Source organism: Neofelis nebulosa, chromosome 7 (genome assembly GCF_028018385.1).
Source record: "Neofelis nebulosa isolate mNeoNeb1 chromosome 7, mNeoNeb1.pri, whole genome shotgun sequence".
Taxonomy (NCBI): Eukaryota; Metazoa; Chordata; class Mammalia; order Carnivora; family Felidae; genus Neofelis; species Neofelis nebulosa.
Window position 1 is genome coordinate 64085606 of NC_080788.1, and position 20993 is coordinate 64106598.

General features: G+C 42.8%; 1 protein-coding gene across 3 annotated transcripts in view; it reads left to right on the forward strand.

Moving 5' to 3' along the window:
* FSIP1 (fibrous sheath interacting protein 1) overlaps nucleotides 1-20993 on the forward strand; it is a 197624-nt gene that overhangs the window by 153562 nt on the left and 23069 nt on the right. The gene's annotated exons all lie outside the window — the stretch shown is intronic.

Consider the following 20993-nt stretch of genomic DNA (forward strand, 5'->3'; position numbering starts at 1 on the left):
TAACTGGTAGGGACATGGAAGGGACATGGCACAGTAGGCCTGGCGGCTGGAGGTTAATGCACTTTCCTGTAGTGAGGGGAAGTGTTGCGGATACGCGCGTGCATTGAGCATGAAATGAGCATGAAATCCAGGAGGGGCACTTCTACGCACGCGCATTCAGCATGAAATAAGCATGCAGTCCAGGAGGAGGTGCACTTGTAGGGCTCACGTGTATAGGGAGATTTCAGAAACTGAGTGTTTAAGGTACTAAAACCTGACGGGAGGTCTACATACAGATGTAATAATAGGGTATCTTGCAGATTATTTTAGGTGACATAGTTTTAGGCGAGGAAAATCACTGTCACCAAGGTTTGTTACTCATAAACCTCATGACACTAGATCCTTTGTGGGCTTGTAAACCGTGTAGTTACATTCTGCCCCTTCAGACTTTATTTTCATTTATGGTTGGCACACTTGCTTAGCTTTGCAGAGTTTTCCAAGCATACCACACTAAACTGGAAGGTTGAAAAATGTGACATTGATTTTTGAAGCTTAGATCCAATTTAAATAACTTGCCTATGAAAGAATATTTATGTTGAAGCGTAACTTGCAAAAGCACTTTGGTAAAGTATGGAGTAAGTTGCAGGCAAATCCAGAAATAAGGGCCAGACATGGTGTTCCCACTTGTAGGTAACATCTACTGTGTCTTACAAAAGGTAAGAAGCAATATTGTCCAGCTTTTTCAAGATATATCCAGAAGTCCCAGAATAATTTCAGGCATTTTTGAGACTGATAAGCATTACCTACTTTCTCATGGGTAGTGGGCAGGCTTGTTTCTGATCAGAAAGCAGGCTATACTGTTTTTCTGTTTATCTGGTTCTTCATCCCTTTTTTTTTTTTTTTTTAAATGTTTATTCATTTTTAAGAGAGAGAGAGAGACAGAGAGAGAGAGCATGCTCACAAGCAGGGGAGGGGCAGAGAAAGAGAGAGACATAGAATTTGAAGCAGGCTCCAGGCTCTGAGCTGTCTGCACAGAGCCCGACGCGGGGCTCAAACTCACGAACTGCGAGATCATGAACTGAGCCAAAGTCGGGTGCTTAACTGACTGACCAACTCAGGGGCTCCACCCCTCCCCCCCCATTTTTTTTTTTGTCATCAGTTTTTTTCAAACCACTCCTTTTGGAGAACTCACTATTTAGTAATGCACAGATTAATCTAGTTGGGCCTCTCCACATAGGAACATCATCTGAAATAAGGTTAGGGTTTGTGTGGCCAGATATTTTCCAGAAGTACCCTCAACACTTAAAAACTCAGTTTTAAGGCCTCCAGTTATGAAATGAATAAGTTACTGGAATAAAAGCAGAGCATAAGGAATATAGTCGATGATATTATAATAGCAATGTAATAGGACAGATGGTAGCTATACTTGTGAATATAGCAAAGTGTATAAACTTGTCAAATCACTAATTTGTATATCTGAAACTAATGTAACATTGTGACTGTACTCAAAATAACCAAAAAGCCCATTTTAATTTATTCTAATGACTTCTGCTGTGTTGAAACCCATAAGAACACAAAATTCTTGCTATTCATTGTGCAAGAATAGCTATTCTTGCTATTCATCTATTCATTATAGATATTTTCTTATACATATAATCCCTGTTCTAATAAAATAGCAGTCACTTCATTTATTGGACCCTTTTTTTTCTGTTCTCTTTCCCACTTGATAATTGAACTTTGCTCTGCCAGCCTGATGTGATGCCTCATTTTGCCACATTTCTGACCTCAGGTGCAAAGGATTAATTATACTGCCAGGACTTTCTCCAAAGGCAAAGTCTGAATATGAATGTATTGATTTAATATTATGACAACCACCTAAGAATGAACTACTTTAAGGACTAAGCCAATTATGTAAAGAAATTGTCTCCATTAGAGGAATTGTTTAAAAAAATTTTTTTTAACGTTTATTCATTTTAAGAGACAGAGAGTGCAAGCGGGGTTGGGGCAGAGAGAGAGGGAGACACAGAATCTGAAGCAGGCTCCAGGCTCTGAGCTGTCAACACAGAGCCTGATGCAGGGCTCGAACCCATGAACCGTGAGATCATGACCTAAGCTGAAGTCAGACACTTAACCAACTGAGCCATCCAGGCACCCCTCCATTAGAGGACTTTTATTTTCTATCCCATACTCCTGGGAAAAAAATTATAGTATAAAAAGTTATTTTACAGATATGCTCAGTGAAGGTCAACAAGTGCAATGAAAACAAACAACCAATTTATGCACTTTACCAAAGGAATAAACTCATATGTTATTTATTTTAGATGTACTTAGTCTTAATGGGTGTTGCTTAATGATTCTTAGCACTACTTAGAGAAATCTACATCATTTTGATAGTTTATTCTCCATCTCCCTTAAAAAAAGGGAGTTTTGGATTTTCTTGAGTTTTCTTACTTTTAATGAGACATTTTCCCCCAAGAAATGAAAAATGCAAGCTGAGTCACAGCAGGCCTGAATATAAAATAGCTGAAAACGTGTGTGCATTTCTACCCCAAGCAGCATTCTTTATTCCATAGATCACTGTCACTAAAGAATTCAGTGAAGTAAAGGCCCTCAGGTAGAAATGGGCTGTTGAAAGCCACCCCAAGTCTGTAAGTCTGTGAGTGAGCTGGAGAAAGCCACTCATACGTGTGAGCCCTGCTGGAAAGGTCATTAGTAAATGCCTCTTACTCCGGGCTAGGAATTGGTTTCTTGGCCCACAAGCAGGTTAACGACAATGAAATAAATAAAAAATAGAGGCAAGGGGAAGGGAGCTTGCATTAAGATACTTCTGTCTCATTAAAATTAGCAAGCATGCTTATTGCTTTATTCATTATCATGAAGGGATCAGCAGCTGAATTACTTGGTCCTGTGGCATTCTGCTTTTGCACCATGAGTACTTGCAGAATGGTATAATGGTGATATATTAATGGAGTTATAGTATCTATGAGTCATTTCAGTTTCACTGACTCTGACGAGTGTAACATTAAAACTGGAGGCTTTAAAGCCAAACATCAAATGTGAGGTTGAAGAAATGAGGGTTGATTTCAAAGGTCTCAACCCACATCTTGTGACCGCCATTTGCATTTTTTTTAGCACCCTGTAATCAAGAACGGATCAATCATTTGGTGAATATTATTAAGGCTTACAGGTTGCCACAAATTTGCACTAGCAGCTGGGTGATCTGTTCGGAGTTCTGGATTTTTCCTATTTTATGTTTGCTGGCTGCTGCAAATGCCCTGGAACACCGTTGGCGAGGCTCGTGTTTTAACCCTGTGAAATTTTGTCATTGCACAGGAAGGAGAGCAGACTTGGGTCCTAAATCATGTAAATGGCAAAGTGGCAAACAGACTGGAAGCCATGACTCATAGTTCTTCCATTGGAAAGTCAAATAGAACACCACGATGGTTTTATATCATTTTTATATGTCATATTTTACAGTATTAGTCATAGTGCTTATTCAATTTCAAATACCATAAACCCTGTTAATTGGAGTCAGTAAACAGTTTTGAGGATTTTTTTTTTTTTTTTTTTTTGCCTAGTATAGAACTGGTTATTATAGATGACGCGATGACAGGCAGGTGACAGCGTTTACTCATTGGTGCAATTGGCAGTCGTCATCTACCCATATTGATTCTATAACCAGGGCCTGAACCTTGCTTTTGTGCTCTGATGGTGGGAATAGGCTGATACCACATCTTAGGCTGCTGAGATGTGTCCTGTAGAGAGAAACTCCTGCTTTCCTCCTTCTGGAGGATAATGGGAATTAAAAAACATTTACAACATTTTCAGTTTGAATTAGAAAAATTTTCTGTATGTATTTGTGTTATCTTCTTTATTCATACCCCTCTGTGGCTATTTGAGGCATCTTTGTCTCCAAAGATTTCCACGTGTGTAATAGATCTTCATTTGTAGTAACGAATCGTTTGTGTCCGTGAGCCCTTTTGGGGGTGAAGAAACTCAAATAAGGTGATGTGCACTTCAGTGTTCTTGCAGTACCCCAGTGGATGACGTCCAAATAGTTCTCTATAATGCCAACTGGAAAGAGGAATTTTGGAGGAGGATATTTTATGAATGAGCTCTGCCAACTTTATTTCCTCTCATGTAGCTTTCCTTTCTACCACATTTTAAAGACTCCTGTGAGCATCCGTTGTGGAAATTGATCACCTGCCCTTCTTCCAAGCATTTGGTTCCTGCCACTAACCAGCTGGATTTAAGGGGGCCTGGTATTATCATTTAGACAGTTTAACGAGTTTGCCTATTAAATTTTACCTGACTGTAGGGTAAAAAGTATGCCAGAGAGGGAAAAAATGTTCTAACTCATGAGTGGGAAATGAGAGACTGGAAATCTAAATATTTGTTATCGAGCTATTTCTGTCTATCCTGTGTGAGTTCTGATATGGCCGTGGGGCTCGGTCAAACCATGAGTTTTGTAGAGAATGAATGTGTCACATTGCTGTTACAATGGAATTAGAGGCGGTCCAAACCAAGAAGTGGTTTGAAAAGTCTTGAGTTCCTTATGAATGGTTAAAAGTGTGGTTGATGCAAGCTAACAAGACTGTGCAAGGCTTTGGGACTGTGCAGAACACAGGTTCCAGTTTGCACTCTGCTGCCAGGACACTAGGGCAAGGTGCTCAAACCCTCTGGGAAATTCCCCGTCTGTGAATCAATGAGATTGAATTAGATGGTTCCTATGTCTCCTTCCAGCTCTAAGGTTTCTCTCTTTCTACATCATTACCACAGGTCCTGAAAATAATTGCATAGCCAGGTGAGCCTTTATGTTATGTTATTAGGCATAATAATTAGGATTTTCCAAAGGCAAATGATATTTCTCTCTCTCTCTGTCTCTCTCTTTTTTTGCCTCTGTGTTTTATTTTCTCACCTTTCCCACCTCTGCTTATTTCTTAATCGACATTGTGTGGGGACTTAGTATATTTTAGTATAAGTAATGTATGTACATGAGGTCAACACTTAAATATTCATTGAATTATTGTTCTATGTGTTGAATATTCATTTATTTAACCAACATGTATTTTTTGAGCATCTCCTCTGTGCTGGCACCCTACTAGGTGCTGGGATTATGACGCTTGAAAAGACTCACTTGGCCATTGCCCAAATGGCTGCAGTGAGAATAAAATATACTTCATTGTTTTAATTTTGAGAAGGGTTTGGAACTACCATTTTATGACTAAATTAAGTTGCTCTTGACTTTCTTTTTTTTCCCCTTCATAAATTATTGGGGATTTACATTAAAAAATCATGCCTCCATGTCCCTGTGATATAGTCGCCAATATCTAGAGTACTATTGCATATACCGCCCTTTACAATGTGTCCCTGTTTGCATTTGTGATTTCAAAACAGGAAAGGTGCTCGCCCTCTACTGGCTACTTTGAGACCCAGTGGAATTGGTAGGAAGAAAAACACATCAGAAAATCATAGGACCCCATGAGAAACCCTAGCATATTATTCACTGCATTGCAAAGTTCTGATATGAAAATCCTGTTTGTCTCGTTCCCGACTCTAGCCTTTTTGAACGCATTTATAATTGTAGAGTTTTGTATAGCAACTTTGAATTCATTTTTGTTGTTACTGCTTTTACTGCCTTTAAATGAAACTGTTCGTTTCATTATGGACCAAGCTTGTTAGTTTCCTAGGTTTCTTTTCACTCACTGGCAGACTTAAGACAGCTATGTTGAAACACATAAAAAAAAAAAATTGTTGTCCGAGGCATGAGGTAAACACTTTCTCCACTTCATTGCCTCCAGTGCTGAGAATCATTCCTCTTGAACCCCTCTGGACCCCTGCAGGCCTTGGAGCTTTGGCAACAACCACTAGAGCTTTGACTTCAGAAGAAAGTAAAGTGGTACACTTTGGGTTTTGGTGTCACTTGGGAACCAAGAGGATTTGGTAAATTTTTAACCTCATATTTTGAAGGCATTTGCCCTTTTCTTCCCCCCTTTCCTTTCTTTTTTTTTCCCTCTCCAGTATTGTGTCACAATATCCCTCTGACTTCATAGACTACATTTAAAACCTAAAGGTGCACCCCTACATTTTTCTGAATATATAGCTTTGGGTCTTAACCTGGCATTCGCTCTTCCCCCTCAGCTTTATTGAAATACGATTGACATACAATATTGTGTATGCTTAAGGTGTACAGTGACGTGTACCTTGTGCAACGATTGTCACAGTAAGTAGTTAACATCTCCATCACCTCACGTAATTGGATCTTGTCTCAGCAACTCTCAAGTATATAATACAGTGCTGTTAACTATAGTCACAAGGCTGTACATTGGATCCCTAGCACTTATGTGTCTTATGATTGGAAGTTTATATCCCTTGAACAACATCTCCTCACCCCCGTTTGAACCCCCCAGCCCATGACAACCACCATCATACTGTTATGTGAATGTTGGTTTGCAACCTTGGGAGCTTCCTGGGTATACTCTGAAACCAGCCCCCATACAAAGACAGCAAGGAGAAACCAAAGAAAGAGGCAAGCCACTGTAGTTTGGTAGGTGCCAGTTAAAAAAAGTTTTTTTTAATGCTTATTTATTTTTGACAGAGAGAGAGAGAGAGAGAGAGAGAGAGAGAGAGAGCGAGAGAGAGCATGAGTGGGAGAGGGGCAGAGAGAGAGGGAGACACAGAATCTGAAGCAGGGTCCAGGCTCCGAGCTGTCAGCGCAGAGCCTGATGTGGGGCTCGAACTCACGAACTGTGAGATCATGACCTGAGCCAAAGTTGGATGCTTAACTAACTGAGCCACCCAGGCGCCCAGTAGGTGCCAGTTTTAATAAACAAGAGAGCTTATCTATGAAGCTTGTTCTGGTCACCCACAAGATGTCTGTGCTCATCTCACAGAATCTTAAAGTTTGTACAGAAGCCTTAACTAGGTTCAGTCACCTGTTACTGTCCAGATGGTCTCAGCAACACCTTCATCTCTCAAGGCTATGTCCTCGAAACAGCTCCCACTGTGGGAATAGTGGGAAAGTGTATATTCTGAGAATAAAGATGGTGGGAAGCGGGTGAGGAGACACTGATTGCCTGGGTCCAGCTCCAAGGTCAGCTCGTGGCCACGTCCTTTTGATTACCTCCTCCAGCAATGAGTTTGGCATTTTTAGACTTCGTGTATAAGTGAGGTCATCCAGTATTTGTCTTTCTCTGTCTGGCTTATTTCACTTAGTATAATGCCTCAAGGTCCATCCATGTTGTTGCAAATGGCAGGATTTCCTTCTTTTTATGGCCAAATAAGAGCCCATTGGATACCACATTTTCTTTATCCTTTCCTTTATCTGTGGACATTTAGGTTATTTCCCTGTCCTGGCTGTTGTGAATAACTGGTATTGGCTTTTATACTTAGAAATAAGAAAAAAATAACAGAGTTATGAAGTTTAAGGTTTCAATTGAAGTGGAGTAAATTTGTTAGTCAAAACCACACACACGTGCATGCACACGCACACACACACACAAACGTACATCCACAGAGGAAATACTAAAAGAGTATAGTGATTTCAATTCCTTCTTTGTCTCCTTCTTGCTACCTCCTTTTTCCTCTTTTCTTTCACTTCTCCTTGTGGTCCATCTAACCACATTTTTATCAAATGTTTTGTCTTCCAGATGTCTATAACCAAAACACACATAGTGAAATGAATGTAATTATTTAAATGCTACCAAGCAGATAAATTAAAGTACTTATATAGAGCTCAGGCAATTATAACAGGAGGGGGAAATACATTCCTGCTCAAGATGAGAGCTCTCTGTGTATTTCTGTACCTTCCATATCTTTTGTTTTCTTAATATGGAGGAAAAAATGCCCTGCTCCAATGCCAATGTATAATCACCCAAGTGCTCACCAATTCATTTGCTCTGTCACCTATTTCCTCCTCTGCTTCTCCAGTAAGATTTCTGGTTCTCCGTTTTTGCTCTGTTATTGCTACTCTTAATTGTACTTCTTGGAGGGCAAATTGCTTTAATGTGCTCTGCTATAGTGTGCTTTAAACACGTTTAAAGGGAAGTGGAGAACCAAATTATTATCAGAATTTTCTCTTCCTTGATATTCATATCCATAACAAATTGATAGCAAATATTTTCCTGTAGCTCCTTGTGAAATTTTAAAACATCCTTGAGAAAATATTAGTAGATTTTTTAAATACTTTTCATGAATCAGCCTTAGTGAGACCTGACAAAAGAATGAGGGGTCAAGAGCATTATTTCCAGATCTTCTAATTTGCGTAGTTAAGCTCAAGGGAACTTTGATTTTTTTTTTCTACCAGCTTTCTTTTTCTTCACCATGAGACATTTTTCTTTTTCATAAATGCCAAACACCCACAGGTAAATGAAACTTTTGCAACACTGTTTTCCCCTCAGCATGGAAAATTTCCAACTTTGGGTCACATAAAAATCTACCTTCTTTTGTTGTAGTGATGTTTGCTCATAATACAAAGAAGATACTTGTAGGGGATACTTATATTTGTTTTTTAAAAAATCTGTTTGGCTGGCATATGATTCCTCTCTCCTTGTTTGGGAAATTCCCCACTTTGCGAATCTGAGCAGGATTCAGGTCTTGCCTCTCATCATAGAATCTGGGAAGCCCCACGATTCAGTTTCCCAGCAGCCTTTGCCACAGGACGTAGGCTACACCCAGCCTATCATGCATACCCACTCTGAACTAAGGGATGGGCCAGGGAGCATGGAGAATCCACTCAGTGTCAGCAGTGGTGATAGAAATGTCCGTTTCCTGAGGCAGTGGTGGCAGCAATTCCAGAAGTGACATCCTGTCTCTGGTGGTGTGATGTTGGTCAATTAGTTAACACAGCTAGCTGAGTGGTCCGGAGGAGGTCACAGCCTGGAACCATGCCTGGTGAATTTGGTTGTGGTTGGTAGCCTCCTATTGTTCCTGATTGTTTTCCAGAGCCCTTCTCTAGCCTTCTCAGTGATTATGTGAGAATAGCTAACATTGTTTCAGTTAATTTGATTTCTGCTTGAAGCAGCCAGTCTCAGTTTTGTTATTTCTATTATTTGCAACCAAGAAAGCTGATTGGTATGAAATTTGACACCGGGAATGGCTGCAGGAAATGGAACCACAGAGGAATGAGGGGAGTGGGGCTGGGACTGGTTGTCTGGCTTAGTTGGAGCTGAAGGTAGTGAGAAGTGCAGCCACACAAGGGATGAGACTCTTGCACGCCATAACATAAAGTGGCAAATCAGCATATTTGCTGTGAACTTCTAGAAAGAAGTACTCATTGAAGACAAGAGGCTTTTGGGAACCAGGTGGGAGCTTCCATACATTGTGGAGGGCTGAGGATTTGAAGGGCTGGACTGATGTGGTAGCTGCATCTAATGGTGTTGAGCAGCTTAAAGAAAGAGTATGACCTCAGATTCATAAATTTTTTTCTCTAAGCATGGATTACAAACTAGGGACTTTGCTGTGACTGCACTAAAAAGTATCTCATATCTTTTGTCATTCAGGGTTGAAAAGGTCAAAAGCCAAATGTGGCTTGCCCAAATTGGAGTGTCAGTTGAATTCACAGCCAGATCCTTTATGTTGAAGTTTGGGCATTTAGAGAGAAAAAGTAGGACCCTGAGAACTAGAACAGGGGAATGGTAGGGTAAACTTAGGGCACCCTGGATCCCCAGGGTCATGAAGCCTACCCTTGCCAGCTGATGCAGCATCTCTGCCCTCTCCGATGAGGCTATTCCTGCCTTGATTGAATTTCCTGTCACGGGAAGGAGTTGCATGACAAAGTCAGTTTTCCTTATGCCCCTTACGCCCCATGAACTTGGATCCCAGCATACCTGAAAATGCCAGTGACCAAGTCAGAGCTAGGAAGAGGCTTATGGTGGTAAATGATTGCAAGATTTTGCGAATTAATATTGAAAAAATCTGGGAAACATATCTGAGAATGGATTTTGAAGATTCTATGCCCGAGAAAGAAGAATAGAATTTTAGATGGGTTGAATTTACTGCTTTGGGAGCACTCAGCCAGAGGTCGTGGATTTAGTGTACTGGCATGAATGGGTGGCACTGATTCTGCTTGTTTCCTTGATTGGTTGACCACAACTTGGACTTGAATCCCACTGAGATGCTAGAAATTCCTTTACAGACTGCAGAAGCAAGGAATTCAAATACTCAGGGAGATAAGATTGTTGGAGGGGATGTATCATGGGGATTGAACCCCATATTTTAACTATATCCCTTGAGAGGATCTTAATGAAACTCTCTTCAATAAGGACTTGAGAGATACAGTGATGAGGGGCCTAGGGACATCCTTGGGAAAACTGAGTGGCCATCTCTGTAGGCCAGGGTTGCTAATGGAAGATGCTCAAGTTGGAGTGGGAGTCTCTGATGGTACTAGGGATATTAGGGTCCCGGGATGACGGAGCCTCAGTAGGAGCACCTCACCATCACAAGACAAGGTACACAGCTTGGCCACCATGACAGGCAGAAGGACAGGTGTTTTCATTGGAATGACCAGCAGGGGGTCTTTAGAAATGGCCATTGATAATGAGATCCCTGTGATTGAAATAGATAGGCACTTAGTTATGCGACTTGATTTTTACAACCCCAAACTCTGGATCTTCTGGCAAACATGCTTGAGTTTAGCCTGTTTAGGAAATCATAGCCCCTCACCTAATTCCCAGAAAGAGATTAATTCATAAGCCCAACATCCTTTATTTTTTTATTTAATTAAAAAATTTTTTTAATGCTTATTTATTTTTGAGAGAGAGAGAGAGAGAGAGAGAGAGAGAGAGAGAGAGAGAGAGAGAGAAGGGGCAGCGCGAGAGAGGGAGACTCAGAATCTGAAGCAGGCTCCAGGCTTGGAGCTGTCTGCACAGAGCCCGATGCAGGGCTTGACCTCAGTAACGGCGAGATCATGACCAGAGCTAAAGTCAGATGCTTAACTGACTGAGCCACCCAGGCACCCCAAAGAAATTTTTTTAAGTTTATTTATTTATTTTGAGAGAGAGAGAGAGAGAGAAAGAGAGAGAGAGAGAGAGAGAAAGAGAGCGTGTTCACACATGAGCAGGGGGTGGGCAGAGAGAGAGGAAGAGAGAGAGAACCCTAAGCAGGCTCCGTGTTGTCAGCACAGAACCTGATGCAAGGCTTGAACCCACAAACCATGAGATCATGACCTGAGCTGAAATCAAGAGTTGGACACTTCTGACTTCTGCTCAGGTCATGATCTCATGGCTTGTGAATTCGAGCCCTGTGCCAGGCTCTGTGCTGACAGCTCAGAGCCTGGAGCCTGCTTCAGATTCTGTGTTTCTACTTCTCTATGCCCTTCCCCTGCTCACAATCTGTCTCTCTCTTTCTCAAAAATAAATAAACATTAAAAAATTCATTAAAAAAAGAGTCAGACACTTAACCAACTGAGTCGCCCAGGTGCCCCAAGTCCAACATCCTTTAAATGTAAGCAGGGTCAGGGGCGCCTGGGTGGCTTGCTCGGTTAAGCGTCCGACTTCGGCTCAGGTCATGATCTCACGGTCCGTGAGTTCAAGCCCCGTGTCGGGCTCTGGGCTGACAGCTCAGAGCCTGGAGCCTGTTTCAGATTCTGTGTCTCCCTCTCTCTCTGCCCCTCCCCTGTTCATGCTCTGTCTCTCTCTCTCTCTCTCTCAAAAATAAATAAACATTAAAAAAAAAATGTAAGCAGGGTCAAGAACTTGCCAGACAGAGTCCTGCAAAACAGACCTGAGCAGATTTATTAGAGTAACTGGGGAAAAAGAAATAGTAAGACCTTACAGAGATTAGTAGACGCTTGCTCTGTTCAGGATACAATCTCTTTACTAGAGCAACTCAAGATATGACTCAATATTTGCTATAATTTTTTAAATCTGACACATGCTTTTTTCCTCCAGGCAAATAAGCAGAGAAAACAGTTTGTTTTTATCTGGTAGGAGCAGCAGAATATATTCACGGCTTTGCCTTAGGCAGTGGCTCAATGTCACCATTTTGTCTACAAGTTTGTTGGCCATCACCCAGGGCACTGTTCTAGTCCAATATATTGTGACATACTAATAGGACCTGGAGAGTAGGATATAGCAGATACTACTGATGTCCTGGTATAAGATACCTGTGTGCTAGCAGGAAGGAAACAAATAATCTAGATGGTCTCCCAGCATCCATGCAACAGTGAAGCTCCATTCTCGTTCTTCGTCCTGACACAGTGATACTCACCATATTGTAGATGTTTTATTTTGTTGTAAGAAATAGTCCTGAAGGGTCAGATGCTAATGTGGTGATGAAAATGAATAAAGGGAAACGTAGTAAGAAAGTTATGCGTCTTGGGCAAAAAATGGAATTCCTGGATAAATTCAAGTAGAAGGCTGCAGGGCGTTGGGGGGCGGTACCTGGGTAGCTGTTGGTTGAGCGTCCGACTTCAGCTGAGGTCATGATCTTGTGGTTCATGAGTTTGAGCCCTGCGTCGGGCCTGCTGCTGTCAGTGCAGAGCTGCTTTGGGTCCTCTGTCCTCCTCTCTCTGCCTCTCCCCCACTGGCACTCTCTATCTGAAAAAATAAACAAACATTAAAAAAAAGTAGAAGGCTGAATTTGGACATGGGGCTGTTTATGAAATCTATAATATGCTTTATGCAGGTGTTGCCAAGTGAAATTCCTTCAGAGACCAGGAAGGGTATATAAAAGGTATGAAATGGATGAGGGTAAGACCATAGAGAGAAAGCTTGTTCTGGGTGATTAGAGAAATATACGTATTCCTCGTAAAGGCATTAAAGAAGAGTTTTAAAACACTAAACTGTCAAAAGAAGCATATTGGTTTGTGACACTACTATATGATACTAAAGGCAAGAAAAAATGATTTAAGAAATTATTCGAGCAAGGATTCTAAATAGTGCAAATCTTACTCATCAGGTGGGAGATAAAATTTTACCAGAGAATAAAAAAAAGATGCACATACACGTGCAGCACGTAACTCTCCAAGAAAAATGATTTCATCCATTAACCAAGTCTTTGTTAAGTTCCGACTAGGTCAAATGCTTTTCTGGGCTCTGGGGAGAGAGTAGTGACATGATTAGTCAAAATCTCTGTCCCATGGAGCTTGCCTTCTAGTGGGAGGACTTAGGCAACAAACCAGTGAATTGGGGAGTGTGTGGAAAGGGGCAAGTGCTACGTATGGAGAGAAATAAAGCAAGGAAGCCTTATATGAGGTGCAAGAACAGGTGGACGCTGTTGTACTTTTACATAGGGAGGTCAGGGAAGGGCTCGGTGAGATGACGTTTGAACCAATGCTTGAAAGAGATGAGGGAACGAGTCATAAAGATGTCTGAGTAAAAGCGTTTCAGGAGGATGAAAAGCAAGGGCAAAGGGCCTAAGACAGGAGCATGCCCATCAGATTCAAGGGATCTCAAGGCAGTGAGCTTGGTGGGAGGGAGTGAATGGTGAGGGATGCAGGCAATAAGGACTGAGAGGTGGTTAAGGGAGCCAAACCCCCAAGAAGTTTGACTTTTACTTTGAAGGAGCTGGGGACCATTGGAAGATTCTCAGCAGGAAAGCAGCCAGTGATTTAACTTACATTAAAAAAATTTTTTTTTAACATTTATTTATTTTTGAGACAGAGAAAGAGCATGAACAGAGGAGGGTCAGAGAAAGAGGGAGACACAGAATCTGAAACAGGCTTCAGGCTCTGAGCTGTCAGCACAGAGCCCGACGCGAAGCTCAAACCCATGGACCATGGGATCATGACCTGAGCTGAAGTCGGACACTTAACCGACTGAGCCACCCAGGCGCCCCTTAACGTACATTTTTAATATGATCATCTTGGGTTGAGAAAACTCAGTAGGGCAACAAAGGGAAGCAGAAAGAGTAGCTTGGAGGCTATGTAGCAATCTGGTGAAAAATGATAATGAGTAAGGGTGGTAGCACGGAGGAAGTGGGAATGAATTAGATTCTGGATATATTTGGAGGTAGAACAAAAAAGATTAGCAGATATAGTATACTGATATATAGGTATGGCATGACAGAGAAAGAAAGGAGCCAGGGATGGCTCCATGTTTCTCACCCAAGCAACTGGAAAGCTGGAGCTGCTATTAACTGTAATGAAGACTTTGGGAGGAGCGAGGTTAAGGGTAAGATCGGGGATTTGGTTTTGGACATGTTAAATTTCAGGTGTGTATTTCATATCTAAGTGGACATGTTAAATAGGAAATGGGGTATCGATCGGTTTAAAGTTAGTGGAGCAGTCCAAGTGAGAGCTATAGATTTGGGAGTCAGCCCTGTATAGATGCATGAGATCGCCACGGTAGTGTGAGTAAGTAGAAAAGAGAACCCATCCAAGGACTGAGCTTTGGGGCATCCATCCACAAGGTTGGGAAAATGAGAAAAAATTGGCTGATGAGATTGAGGAGGAGCAGCTAGTGAAGAAGGAAGAAAATCAGGAGAGAGTCATCAGCTATGTCATATGCTGCTTGGGGTCTTGAGAGATGGGGACTGGGAACTGACTGCTGTTTCAGACCTGGGGAGGACATTGGTTCCCTGGACAAGAGCAGTTTCAGTGTGGCTTAGTGACTAGGTCCTGTTTGGAATGGGCTTAACAGAAGATAGAGAGAGAGGGATCTGATGACGGTAAGACCATTTTAAGAAGTTTTATTGGAAAGAAAATGGTAGAAATGGAGTGGTAGCTGGAGAGGGCATAAGTGGTAACAAACTTGAGAGTTTCAGCTGATCTGACATTTTAATATCTAGCACTTAAATATGAAATGTATGTTGAAATAAATTAGATCGAAAACATGCTATGGTTTCAGTTTTGAAACAATATTAAAACCTCCAATGAATCTTCCATTTCATATATTTATTAGAGTTATTAAAAACATTTAGATTTTCATCTCCACTGGCATTCCTGTCACATGTTGTTAGTTTTAATATGGTAAGTTAGTTATAACACAGTAATTATGCTATGGAATGACAGATTTAGGGTAACTTATAAATGCACAATTAATTTTAACAAGTTATGAAAAAGTTAACTGGCTTAGTTATTAGTGAATTCATCTAAACAATACATTTTACTAATAATAAAAACCTAGATTGATTAAGTTTAATCAATTGTTTAGGCATTTTACAAGGATAGTCTATGTGGGGAAGATTTTGGACATTAAAAAATAGTGATTAGGGGCACCTGGGTGGCTCAGTCAGTTAAGCGGCTGACTTCAGCTCAGGTCATGATTTCGTGGTTCATGCGTTTGAGCCCCGCATCAGGCTCTGTGCTGACAGCTCGGAGCCTGGAGCCTGCTTCAGATCCTGTGTCTCCTTCTCTGTCTCTCTGTCCCTCCCCTGCTCAAGCTCTGTCTGTCTCTGTCTCAAAAATAAATAAACATTAAAAAATTTTTTTAAAAATAGTGATTATAGTTTGGGAATTTACATCCAGCCAGTGGAAACACTTCTCTGAATCCATTTCTCTCTGTGTTTTTGTTTTTATGCATTTTGTATTTTTCAGCCTGTCATACTTAAATTAATCGCTATTAAGTGGTAAGTGATTTAGGGGAAATTGTGTTTGTACCCTGCATACCTGAAGTTAAAACATTAATTTGAAATTTGATTAGAAGAAAATAAAGACTGGTCGTTATTTTGTCTCACTTCCAGAGATAGTATTTTCTATATTATGAAATCAGAAAGCACAAAGGTTTAAAGTTCTTACTGCTTTCTTTTCTATTTCTTGAGCCAAAATATTTTAGCATATGTAATTAAGCGATGCTTCCAACAACACCACTGCTCTGAACATCGATCGTACTTGTCAGTCTTGATATGATCCACATTCCATTCAAAATGAGTGACTCAGCACCTCACCTGGTGCAGAGACCAGAGCCCTTCGTAGCTCATCACTGGAAATCGAAAGAGAGACTGTTAATGTGACATGATTATGATTTATGTCCCATAAAAGGTAGGGACCCTACTTTGGCTTGTTTATTTGAAGTATTTATTTACTGATAAAGAACCTTTTGAGAAGGCTCTTTCCCTATGGACACTTATGGAAAGAAATGGTTTTCTGCATCCTTGTGAAGCCCTCTTCTATAAGCGCATGAGTAGTTTTCCATAATTAAACCTAACCAAAAAGACCGATTAGTATTTGTTCTATTTCCATGGCAGACCAAATAAAACCTCTATGTCAGACTTCTAGTGACTATCACAGCAAAAGACCCCCAATACAGGCTTTTGATTGCACTTGGAATTTTCATGAATCTGAAGCATTTTTCCTTGGTCAGTGGGCACAAAGTTGGTGGGGTGTTGGCGGGGGGAGAATCCTTGTTACCATCATCTTTGCACACAAGTCTGGTGAGTTGTTGCCTGTGGAGGGAGAGATGGAGAGTACCAGAAGTATCTCCTCCCTTTGACCAATTTGTCTGTCTCTCCTTGTTGGGATCTGAAATGTTAAGAAACTCTTCAGGAATTAAAGTATCATTATCTGGTCTGCCCAAATCATAAGTGAAGGCTCATCAGTTGGTTAAACCATCTCCTTCCAAGGCTGTGTGGGGAGAGCGGGCCCGGCAGGAGCAGGATTCATGGGAGAGAAGAGGGACTGGCCCACATTCTAGGACCGCTGGCTATTAAGGGCACAGAGGAAGACCCGGAGTTTGGTTTATAGGAGCATGTCGCCCCTGGAGAAGGTGGCGGGACACCCAAGGAAGTTTTCGTGTAGCCAACGAACTTTTGCCTTGTGTGTCCATCTTACATGACAGGCCGGGGGACACAGAGATGAGGAGGACCTGATTCCAGCCTTGAGAAATTTGCATCCGTCAGGGAAGGCAGACACAGAGGGTGCTGTGCTGATGTATCCTGGCAGTCCAGGTTTGGGAGTGCAGAGGGCAGCTGTGACTCACTGGAGAGGGCCTCTTGTTCACACTTCGGCCTTGCGTTTATGAATTACTTTTGCGGAGGCAATTCTGGCTATTAGGCTGCTCTGCTGTATCACATTTTCAGAGGTGAAATACAGTGAAAGGGCTTGTCATGGACCCACGCTGCTGCCAGAGTGCTCCCTGCCCCGGAAAATGGAAGCTAATCAGCTCTTCTGAGCATCTGTGTGAAGACAGGAGTAGGAAAAGCCTTAGCTTTATAATCTGGCTTCATTTTTTTATTAGTTCTGGGCCTTGGACCAAGACATTTAATTTCTCTGAGCCTTATCTTCCTTGTCTGTTTGACGTAGAGAATGCTTTCCCAGTTCCTCCCGTTGGGGAACTGGGAAAATGAAATGGGATAATGTGTATCAGCGTTCCTGGCATATGGTGGATCGTCCAGGACTGTAAACCCTGTCCACTCCATGGCCCAAGCCCAGTGCAGCTAATGACCAAGCTGGTCTGGACCCCTGCCTAACACAGGGGCCAACAACCAGCGGACCAGGTAGAAAGCGTTATCTCTGCCGTCGAGCCTCTGGCTCTGTGGAAGGGAAAATTAAGCGCACCATTTAAGAGAGAATATACATCAAGCTATTTAGATCTTTCTGAATTCGGATCCAAATGGCTTGCCAAATGGCTTTTTTGTTTGATTTGTAGAGAATTTAACTCCCACAGTTTGGGTCACAGCAAAACTTGGAAGTTATTGTTCACAGTAAATTATCCTTATTCTCAGTGGTAGCATGGCTTCACTTCCAGATTGGCAAATGTAAAAGGACAGTTCACTGAGCGGCAATATTAAGAGAGAGCTTCATGTTTATGTAATAACGTGGGGCTTTGTGTGCTCTACAGAATGTACAGCTGTAATTAGATGTTTCGGATACATGTCTAGACAGGGTAAAGCTTCAAGAGCACTTGCTCAATCCTGGGAAAAGCTACAGGTCGCCTGTTGGTGACCAGAAAAAGCTCTCCTTGATTAGCAAGTTAAACGTGGAGTTAACTCTCTGGCGCTAGGTTCATACCCAAGAGGAAAAGCAGATCTGATGAGATTTGACAGGACCAATCATTTATAGAACTCACCCAGGCCTAACTTTGTGACCTGATTCGAGGGTGCTAAAAATTGTGTCTCCCACGTAACTTTCTACCAGCCTCCTACAGACCCCCATTCCCATTCTTAGTATCACTCCTTTGATGAAGTCATTCTGATTTGAAGAGGCTCCTGTAAAATTCGAGCTTGTCCCTTAGGAAGGTCACACAGTGACCTGGATTGCTCAGTCTTAGGGAGAGTAATAAGGGAACGCATCTTGGGATAGGTAGGTTTGGATGTGAGGGCAATAGGACATTTGAAAAGGTTTGGAATCGAGGACGCTTTTTGAGGGGGCTGTGCCCAGGTGGAGAGGGCTGAGGGGGCAGCATGAGATCTTAGGGTAACTTAGGGAAGAGGGCAGGAAAAAGAGGGGGTTGGCGAAAGGGAGGGGGTTGTCCTGTGTGTGCCTCTGTGTGTGTGTCGCACAGGAAGCAAGGGACAAACCCGCTTCCCCTATATCCCTGTTCTTCACGACTCATCATGAGCCCTGACATTGATTATTTCAAGCAAAGATAAAAGTACCTGGAAACCAGCTCCTTTATGGTCACTGTATTACTCTCTGGTACTGAAGACTTAATAGGGTCTGCCCTGCAGTGTAAAACTTCCTGCCGGGATGGCTGAGATTCATACTCCGATCTGTCCTTCTTGGGTGTCCTCTCCCAGCATCTAATGGCCGCTGTAGTCCCCACACTAATCCCTGGAGTACGCATGACAATTGACGCACTGCAAACTGTTGTTAGATGATTTGCGAAGCCCCATTCCTGATTTCCCAGAGACACCCTCAAAAGTAGGGGCCAACGGAACTTGGAATTCGCAAGTGCAACGTGCAGACTTCAGTCTCTGACTTCCTAGAGGTGTCACTTAGCCACTTACTGCAGTCGGCTCCTCAAATTGAAGCCTAGAGCTACTATCTATGTGGTGGCTTTCCCTGGAACTCCGTTTACTCTGCATCAGGCAGGGTGCTGGCTTCACACACAGTATCTCATGCTCATTGCAAACCATTAGTTGTGAGGATTCCTCACCGCTAGTCGGGAGTCAGCTAGTCGTTAGAGTTTATATTTTACCATTTAGAAATTTGAGGTTTTGAGGGATGCTGGGGTGGCTCAGTTGGTTAAGCCTCCAACTTTAGCTGGCTCAGGTCATGATCTCACGGTCTGTGAGTTCGAGCCCCGCGTCGGGCTGTGCTGACAGTTCAGAGCCTGGAGACTGTTTTGGATTCTGTGTCTCCCTGTCTCTCTGCCTCTCCCCTGCTCGTGCTCTGTCTCTCTTGCTCTCAAAAATAAATAATATATATATTATATATAATTATATTAAACATAATATAATATACATAATATATAAAATAAATATGTAGTATATAAATAATATATTATGTATTATATATATGAGGCTTTGAGAGGCCGGGTAATGTGTCCAGTACAGAACAGCTGAGGAGTGAGAGACCTGGGATTTTAACCTAGAAACGTCACCCTCCGTCTACTGCTCCACCCTGTTGTTCAGGGTACCTCCTCTCCATCTGGGGGTTTCTATCTTTTCAAAAAGATGGCATGCAGCTTAAGGGACACACAACTTGTCAACTGGAACACAAATGGCCACGGGAAAGCAACGTGGAGAAGGGACGCTGAGGCACATCTAAGCTATAGAAGAACGTCACCTATTTGCACACTGCCCTAGCCCTTCAGTGGACGCTGACATGGTAGGGTCTGCTCCTGTCTAACTCCCTCAGACCCCAGGCCTAGTCTTGGACTCTGCCCACATGGAATGAAGGCAGGCACGCCTTGTTTTTGTAGCAAATGTGCCTTATTACCGAACACCATACCATCACGTCTTTTATACCTGGTGTTTGTCATTTCTCTTCTGTTTATCTTGATGCTCAAACCTAAGGTATTGACCTTGGCCTTCTCTCCTTAGCTCCACGTCAGAATCTCCCTCCAGCTATGCTACCTCCGACTGCCCTGGGCAGAAGTCCTCCCAGGACTCCAAAGGATTTTTCTCCTTTGACACAGCCTCTTGGCCTCCTGCTCTCGTCCAGCAGTGCCAGTAGGAACCAGCTGTGAAGCCATGAGGCTCAAGGAGGCATCACTTTTCTTCCTATGGCCTTGACAGTGCTGGCCCTAGCTCTGCGGTCCCTGCACCAGGCTCGCACTGCCCTGCGAGGCTTTGACCAATTTGCAGAGACTGAGGTGGAGCTCTTGGCTCTGTGCTCCCGGGCTCACCCTGTACAGCTCAACCCATCACGTCCAGAGATCTGCCGGGACTTGGGAGCTCTTGCATATTGTGGCTGTCTCAGTCTGGAACAGCACAGTCAGAGGCAAAAGCTTATATGCTCCCACATAACTTGCGAAAGCAACCCTAGAGAAGAAGTGGGGAAAAGGAGCGAGACGAAGAAGGAGGGAGGATGGAATGTACAAGATGTAGTATTGGTCAGGCCGCTGTTTCCTGGCAAGTGTAGCTGCTTGTCTGATCTTATGCTCTCTGATCTTATCTTCATAGAGAATCCATGATAGTGACTACATTTCATGGTCATCCTTCCATAGGGAGGAGGGGACAGGGTTTTAGTCAGTGGATCCTCTCTCCTCTTGGTCAAAGTCTGCCCCAAGGGCCGACCTGGACATCCAGTTTGCATAGGCTCAGGTGTGGCCAGCTGACCATACCACACCTTGCTAGCAACTCACACCTCAGCAGCAAGAGAAGTCGTGGATGGCAGGCCAGAGGGACGTGATGTGCTCACCGGTGACACGAGGAGCCGTGGCATTGACATCAGTAGTGATATCCGGATCTGCAGCTCTTGGGGGAGCACAAGCTGTGTTAGGTCCGTTCAGCAGCAGGAAAGCCTGTAGATCTGGATGATGGTTAAACTGAATCCGGTCACACGGAGAACTTTGATGTCAGTGCAGGTTGGTTTCTGGGCTTGCTTGTGCTGCTAGGAAGCTTCTTGTCCATTCAAGGAAATATTCAGTCTCTCTTTCCAGTTCCTAGGGCTGCGCATGTCTCTAAGGGGTATCTCTTATGGGGGTGGGGTCCAGATGAGGGTTCTCTCTGATTGGAGGGAGGGCCCAGAT